The sequence below is a fragment of the Tupaia chinensis genome, unplaced genomic scaffold (assembly GCF_000334495.1).
Source record: "Tupaia chinensis unplaced genomic scaffold, TupChi_1.0 Scaffold000238_1, whole genome shotgun sequence".
In the NCBI taxonomy this organism is placed as follows: Eukaryota; Metazoa; Chordata; class Mammalia; order Scandentia; family Tupaiidae; genus Tupaia; species Tupaia belangeri.
This window is the reverse complement of record NW_006159716.1, coordinates 3,732,171-3,740,801: the sequence shown is the minus strand read 5'-3', so window position 1 is coordinate 3,740,801 and position 8,631 is coordinate 3,732,171. Positions and strand designations below refer to the sequence as shown.

The 8,631-nt window shown below is 45.4% G+C and overlaps 1 non-coding gene across 1 annotated transcript; it reads right to left on the bottom strand.

Moving 5' to 3' along the window:
* Positions 1-147: 147 nt before the first annotated feature.
* On the bottom strand, positions 148-279 carry LOC114007827 (small nucleolar RNA SNORA17). The gene has a single exon (XR_003549417.1). It is a non-coding gene; the product is annotated as a small nucleolar RNA SNORA17 (small nucleolar RNA).
* Between the last annotated feature and the right edge of the window lie 8,352 nt (positions 280-8,631).

The following is an 8,631-nucleotide window of genomic DNA, read 5'->3' as shown; positions in this document are numbered from 1 at the left end:
CTTCTTCTTCTTCTCCTTCTTCTCCTTCTTCTCCTTCTTCTTCTTCTTCTTCTTCTTCTTCTTCTTCTTCTTCTTCTTCTTCCCCTCCTCCTCCTCCTCCTCCTCCTCCCTCTCCTTCTCCTTCTCCTTCTCCTTCTCCTTCTTCTTAGTGTCAGGCTACTAATTATTCAAATGTTCATGGGTCAGAACACTAATTGTACACATAGCCTCTCTGCTCTCTGCCCACTACTGACACAGCTGCAACACACCAGCCTTGTCTGCCACACCTCTAGGGGCATGAAACCTATCCTAAGAGTATGGTTGTATGCGTTCAAAGACCTGATGTCCAGCCAGCTGATGGTGCAGTGGTTGAGGTGACTGGATCCAACATGGCCAACTGTGTGGCTCAAGTCCTAGATCTGACACATCTAGAAACTTGCTGGGCATGTGTATGTGTGTGCTCCGAATCTGGATGTGGAGGAAAAATGGAGATGGGATTGTGGTGTGACCATTTCCCACGAGGGATGCTTTCTCACTATCTCATTCTCTCTTTGTCTATCTCTGGCAAGTATACACACCCTCTGGCCAATTAAAATAAATACATAAAAGATGTGATGTCGTAGAATGCCTAGCACAACGCCTGTAGACTGTCACCTCGGATTTACTCCCATGTGGTTTCTCTTTGATGTAATGTCCAGGATTGTTTCCCAGCCTTCTCCACCTCGCTCCAGCTTCTCTTGCTCCTCTTCACACACCAGGTGTCAGTCAGGCATCTTTGTGAGTACACACCCACCCTGCTCTGTACATTCCTGCCCTCAGGGCAAAGGAGGAAACAACAGAGGAGCTGTGTTTGATGGAATACGGACAATGTGCCTAGCTTGGTGCCAGGCATCTGTTGTAAGGTCATCTTATTACTGGTCCAGTTATCTAGTGCTGCCTGATGAACCACCTCTGAACAGTCACTGCGACAATAACTGTTATTTCTGTTACAAATATGAGCTTGATCTGGCTCCGCTGGGTCTCTCCAGGACCTCTTGCCAAGGTTAATCAGAGGGAATCATCTCAAAGGCATCTCACGCACAGGTGTGGCAGTCCATGCTGGTTGTCATTGGACCTCAGTTGAGGGCAACAATGGAAACAACCATGGCCTTTTCAGGTGCCCTGACCTCCTCAGAATGGCATCTGGCTTCTAAGAGCAAGTGAACAAGGAAAGGAGAGAGGGAGACATATATAGGAGCAGCTGGACAAACAGAGAGACAGAGAGAGAGGAGTCAAGTAGAAGTTGTATCTCTTTCCATGACCTTTCCTTGGAAGTCAGGCAGCACCATCACCATGCTGTTTTCCTAAGAAGCAAGTCATGGCCTTGAGAAAGTAGTCAAGGGGAGGAAATGAGACTTCGGAAAACAAGAGTGCCAAAGAACTTATAAATGTGCTTTAAAATCACAGCCGCCTGTAATAATCCCGCAAGGTAAATATTCTGCCCGATATAGAAAAGAGGACATTGAGGTTTAGCACATTACATAACTTGCCCAAGAAAGACTCAGTTTCCCTGCAAGGTTTTTCATTAAAAGAGAAGATATGGTTTACTTCTAAGGAAAGATTTCAATCTGATAAAAAGGAACAACACTGCTTTCAAGAATCTTCCATAAAAGGGAACCAGCAGTTAACGTAATGGCTATGTTGCTGGACTCCCACGTAGTCGACCGCGGTTCACGTCCCGGACCCAGTGGCTCAAAACTCACGCTGGGCGCGTGTGCATGCGTGCCCAAGGTCCTGAGAGGAGAATGGAGGAGAAGGGATTGTGGCGTAACCATCCCCCCTAGGGGGTGATTTCTTGCTTTCTATCTCTCTGTCTGTCTGGTGAGCGCACACGCCCTGTAGCGAAAACCTCTCAAAAAAAAAAAAAAAAAGAATCTTCCACAAAATAAGGGAGACACAGTCCTAACCCAGGGGGTTCCCTCACCTCATCAGAGACACAGCCCTCTTCTCAGGGAGCCCATCTGCTGGAGGGTTTGGAGTCAATTATCTTCAGATAATTCCCTGTCCCAATCTGGAAGCATGGACCCTGCATCATGAACTTGCTGGTTAAAATACATTATGCTTGGCTTTCATCCCTCACGTTGGACAATGGAGGTTGTGTCCTCTAGTATTTTTTGGAGGTGGATTTCTTTTAATGAATTAGTGAGAAAAATACTTTATTATCTCTACTCCTACAAAACTTTTCTATCAGGATTCTAGTTCTCGTGTACCAAAAAGGGATTTGGATTGAAAATCAAATGGAGTTTTACTTACAGACCTGCCAATAACTGAGCGGACCACTTTCCCTCTCTAAGCCTGTTTCTCCAGTGTGCCATGATCATGGGAATCCCAGCACGGCCACACTCCCCAGCATTGTAAGAATCAGTGACATGTCAGAGACACATTTCCTGCATGAAAATTTGTAAGTACAGATCCTACAAAGCCCACAACTCAGGGCTCTCCGAAGAATGTCTCTGTAGAAGGCCAGTTCACATGGGTGGAAGGTCCCTGGAGCTTGATCAGGGCAGGAGTAGGTAACAAAAGGCACAGAATTTGCACTCACCCCTCAGAGATGCCAGAGCCCCACATTTTCTCTCTGAATGTCCTACTACTTGTTCTTGTCTGCAGGTCACCCTGGGGTCTCTGAAGGTCTAGGGCCGGTAGGGAGGAGAGTTGTAGAGACATTTGGACAGGCCTTGAGGCTAGAAGCCATAGATCTGGGGAAAGACCAGAATTCTCTATAAGACACACAACCTCTCTGAGAGTTGCCTTTCCTCATTATGAACTAGAGACAAGTCTGCGTTCCATAGTCACGGTGAAGAGCTATTACACTTGGAAGTGTGTAAATTTCTTCCTGGTAGGAAGAAAACTTTCAGTGGTTGTTTTTCCCCCTAATCTTCACAGCAAATTTAAGAATACTATTTTTTTTTTCAAAATGAAAGGTGAAAGTGAAAGGTGAGGATCTAAAAGATCCAAAAAGATGCTGAGTCTTGTAGACAGTCATGTCAGAAATCAACCCAAATTACTGTTCATTCATTCATTCAGCAATTACATTTCAATTTGTGGTCCTATGCTAGGTCTTGGGTATGCATTGAAGGCTAGTTCTTGTTCTTGGGGGCAACACTTTGGAATGAAAGACACAGTTGAAGCAGGTGGTCACAAGTTCCCTGAGTGTTTTGCACAAGAACTTCAGAGAGTTGCAATGAAAGAGAAAAGCCTACTTAGAAGATGAGTGAAAGATGAAGCTTCTATAATAAAAATGGAGTTTGTTCCCATTGATGTTTTCTGAGGGATGTGCAAGCTGGTGTTTCCAGGAAGAACTATTACAGAGCCAGTTCACTGCCTTGAGGGAGTTCAGTTGTTTCTCTATGTTCTCTAGTGCTAGGGACCATGGACCAGCTTTTCCCAATGGAAACAGGGAATGCCAAGCTGGGGAGCTAGACTTGTCAAGACAGGGCAGAGGCTGTCCTTAGGTCCTCTGCGGAGTCTGGGCCAGAGGATGGGTCAAAACAGCAAGCTGTCCAAGTCATCCTAGACCAGTTAATGCAGACATGACCTCGACACTGTGTGCCCCCTTTCCAGCCAAAGGAGACTCCCCTCCCCTTCCAGACTAGCATGCTCATCAGAGGCCCAGATACATCTGTGTTTTCTCTATGAGTATTCACTCCATGTCATTTTCTAGGGTCACCTAGGATCTTCCTAGGTGCTTCAGTTTCCTCATCTATAAATGGGAACAATAACAGTCCCTTCATGGATTGCTCAAGGATTAAGAGTTACTATATACAAAGTGGCTAGAACAGTTCTGACACATGGTAAGGGCTCAGCAACCATTACATGTCCATCATTCTATGACAAGTTGTCCCAAAGGTAAGAGTGGGATCACGCTCTCTGTTGAGCCTCTTGCAAAAACACATGTGTAAGTTTTTGGTGGTAATGGCAAAGACAGCAGGGATGATGTAAGGAGGGGTTGCAGTGGGGATAATGGTTAGTCTCCAGAGAGATGCTGATGGTGAGGATGATGGTGAGGATTTAAACAATGATCAAGTTTCTCTGTAATGACGGCTGATACCCAGCAAGGAGCAAGCTGTGAACAAGTAGTTTTCAAGTGTCCATGATGGGAAGGCAAGTTCTATCTCCCTCTCATTTCCAGAGAAGAGATGGCTCCTAGGCATTTCCTCTCCTTTCCTTATCTCTACGTGTTTCAAATGATGAGATTCTAATAAAGAAATGTACAGAGTAATGGGCAGGGTTAAGGGAACCAGCAAAGAAGCCTGAAATTTCTAGGTACTGGTAATAGTAGGAAGTTGTTCCTACATCTATCCTAAAAATAAAAGGGGAGCGGGGACAACCTTACTGGAGACAAGGAGAATCTGGAGCCAGAGAGGGAATCCTGGGGTGTAATTACTACCAAAGATGCCCAGTTGAAGCAGGGAAGGAGCAAGGAAGAAATATCCCACTGGGCATCTGCCTTCTGCAGCAGGCATAGAAAGTGAAGATGTCCCTGAGGGAAGCTGTGAGGAGCATGTGCTTTCATCTTGGGTTCCAGTTATCTTGGTGACACCCTTGAGACATGACTCATGTGTCATTCCCTCTCAATGTCCCCACATCCTCCATGTGGTGCTGAACTGGCAGCCAGCTTATCAGTACACAATGCATGTTAGCTGGATGAATACAGGCCTTGTTCCAGACAGGTCACTGTCAGAACCTCGTTATCACAGGAAAAGGAAATGCCACCCTTTCTTCAAATGACCACTTCTATGTCTGTCTCTCAGGACTCAGTCAAGAAATCCTGATTTTTTACCCTGAATAACTCTCAGCTATTCACTATTCCCATCCCACAGTGGGAACAAAGCAGCAATACCCTATCATTCTCCGGAGTCCCCTCGCTGGTGCAGGGGCTGAATTAAGGCATCACGCCTGTGCTCCCAAGGGTAGGGTGGGATGGCTGAGGGTGCTTGTGGCACTGCCTAAATATTAACTGCCAGTGACCAACATACTTGCCACGAAAGGAAGACTTCTGCCCCTGCAAGACATCCAGGAGTAAATGTCCGCAGAGGGTCTCCTCAAGCCCCACTTCTGGGAAAACCAATCACCTGGGAGGAACCAGCTCCACCTGAGTCATCCACATGCGTTCAGACCCTTCTCAGAGTAGCCTTGTCTTTTTCACTGCCAGTCTCCAAGTGTCTACATCCCATATTTCTCTTTAGCCTCTCCAGTGAGGAGCAGACTAGGTCAGGCAGGTCACAACCTGGAAGCAAACTAGAGCCGAGATTGCTAGCATCACTGAAAATCCACTCCCCTGCTTCCTACTGTATTAGTATTTTTGCATATTAAATAGGCACTGATAATACTAAGTTTAAATGGAAGATCATCATTACAGGCCTTCACTGCAGCGAGGTAGGGAATTTATAAATTATTTGGCCATTGGACTGTGAACAGAAATAAAATGTACAACTTCTGAGAAATGTCATTAAAAGAAGGGACCATGCTCTTCTTCTGCCCTTCCCTTGCCCTGCTAGCTACGATGCAGACATCATGGATGGAGCTCTAGTAGCCATCTCAGGCCGTGAGGTGAAGTTGGGCATGGATATCATAAATGGTGGAGGAGTAAGAGAGATGGAACTGGGACATCATGCAATGTTTTAGTGGTCTGGGATGGGCTACTTCTGGATATTTTAGAAGTGAGACAGAAATAAACTTTTATCTCATTCAGACCACTGCTATTTTGCTTATTTGTTTGTTTTCTGTTACTACAGGCTAAACCTAATTCTAATTGACATATCCATGGACCAAATCTGGTCCCCAGGCATCTTCTGTATGCCCACACAGTAACATCTGAATATTTTAAATTCAAGTCCAATGTTGAAAACCAAGAGTTGTTTTGACTTTTTCCTTCTCACATAGAAATTCAAATTATGACTTCTACCAAAAAGATGGAAGCCCTGACAACCTTGGGCCTGCAATTTCAGTCTGGCAAAATTGGAAGTAGCTGAATTGCACCTGCCACTGTCAGTTGGAGCATGGATCTGTCTGTCCAATGCAGTCTCCCCTGTGCCTACTTCACTCTGCTTTCCTGCCTGCCCCTTGAGTTTGAGTCCCGAGGACAATCAGTGTCCTGGGAACCCCACAGCCTTTGGGAGAGGCTTACTTTCCCTGCATTCTTCGTACGAGCCATAGGGAGCCTGATCTCTCTTACACATCTTTTGGAACCAACCTGTGTCTCACTGTCTGGTCAGCCATAGAGTGAATGCTCTCCAGGAAAAAAATTCTTTTTTATTTATTTTAATTTCTTTTATATATCCGATCATATACATCACTTAGCTTGTAAAGTGAGTGTTCAACATGAATATATTTCTCACCAGTCCAATTGAAGATACTATACACATTATCATCAACAGAGATAACCCATTTCTGTGTCCCATAAATGTCTTGTCTCTATTTTACTCCTTAATGTCTTCCCTCAGACTCTCTTCCTTCTTCCACCCTCTTCCCACACTGTATCCAGTATCAATAGCCATTTTCTACGTTTCTATATTTTCTAGTCTTTCAGTTTTAGCCTCAGAGTATAGACAGTTGGTATATATTAAGGGAAGACATACAATGTCTCTCCTTCATAGCCTGGCTTGCTTTACTCAGCAATAAATCTTTAATATTCCAGATTCATCCACTTTCTATCAAAAGCCAAGGTCTTGTTTCTTATGGCTGAATAGTATTTCGTAGAGTATATGTGCCACACTTTTTCAATCCCTTCTTCTGTTCGAGGACATTTCAGTTGATTCCACGTCTTAGCAATTGTGAATAATGCTGCAATAAACATTGATGTGCAAGCACTTTTCCCACTGAGCATTCTCCTGTCCTTTGGGCAGATATCCAGGAGTGGAATTGCTGGATCATATGGTAGTTTATCTGTACATTTTTGAGGAACCTCCATATTGTTCTCCACAGTGACTGGACCAATTTACATTCCCACCAGCAGTGTAGGAGAGTTCCCCTTTCGCCACATCTCTGCCAGCACTTACCATTTAATGTTTTCTTTTTTTTTTTTTTTAAATCTTAATCATTCTAACTGGGGCTAGGTGGTAGCTCATTGTGATTTTGCTCTGCATCTCTCTTAGGATGAGGGATGTTAAGCATTTTTTCATATTTCTTTTGGGTATCCATATGTTTTCCCCAGGAAGAAATTCTATCTAGAGGCAAAAGCAAGGGGGAGGCAGATGCAGCATTCTGGAATCGTGAATTTACAAGTGGACAGAAGTTACGTCAGGGATAGGACAGGGATCCCTCCTGGGCCACCCAGTGGATATGTGGCAGAACAGAACCAAGAAGCAGCTGTCCTGAGTCCCGGTCCAGTGCAAACAGCTCCTCAAATAAAGAAAAGAGCCCTCAACACCCCTACTTGGGAAGCCCCACTGCAGGGTGGTCCCTGCTGAGTTGCAGAGGCTGCCTAAGGCATAGCGCCTCATTCGGCTCGGCAGTGACCACAGAGAAATTGCTCCACTGTCTGGGTTTGTGATTTGTCTCTACAAGCAGCAAAATTAACTAGAACAGCTAATTAATCAGGGAAATGTGCAACATCTCTGTTATTTTTAATTCCTCGCCCACATTACTGCGTTATTGGTTTACGTTAGAACTAATTCACAGCCCGGCCTTGATACCCTTATCTCAGGGTTGCCAGCTCCAGACCAGACGTGGAGGAACTTCTGCTGCTGATTTCTGAGCCCTTCAAATCATCTCTGAGCACATTAGAGTCACATAAACAGGACATGTAATGAGACGGCCCTACTTTGCTCTGATACTTTTAATTACCAGTCCGAGAAAGGCAGAAGAGAGAGGTGGCCAGGAGAGACGCCTGGGGCTTGAGATGCACTCAGGTTACCTGCGGCAGAAATAGTCAAGATCAACCGGCTCTTCCCTGAACACCTCTCCTGCCTCATGGCATGGGTAGTTCTTGCAACAGAGAGGGGAACGCACAGGAGAGACACCTCACAGGTGCCAACGCAAGGCACACAGGAAGAGGTCACGTTTTCAGAACTGAGGTTCTTTCTCTGCACAGAACACTATGGATTCCTTGAGGGAACTTCCTGAACAGGAGGAAGCTGAGCAGGGCTTTCTCCTTCCTCGTCCAATCATTTAGCCCCCCCCTTTTTTTTTTTTTTTTTTTTTTTTTTGAGAGAGAGATTTTTGCACCTGCCAGAAAGACAGAGAGAGACAGAGAGACAGAAAGTGAGAAATCACCCCTCACGGGGGATGGTCACACTGCAATCCCTTCTCCTCCATTCTCTTCTCAGGATCTTGGGCACGCATACACATACACCTCATGTGAGTTTAAGCCACTGGGTCCAGGACTTGAACTACACTCAACTACATGAGAGTCCAGCGACATAACCATTATGCCAACTGCTGGCCCTGACAAACACTTTTTAAGTATCTACCATGACAGTGTGCCCAGCACTATTCCAGTTGTTTCTTAAAAATGTTATCTATTGGGAACCAGCAGTTAGCGTAATGGCTATGTCACTGGACTCCCACGTAGTCGAACGCGGTTCGAGTCCCAGACCCGGTGGCTTAAAACTCATGCCGGGCGCGTGTGCATGCGTGCCCAAGATCCCGAGAGGAGAATGGAGGAGAAGGGAT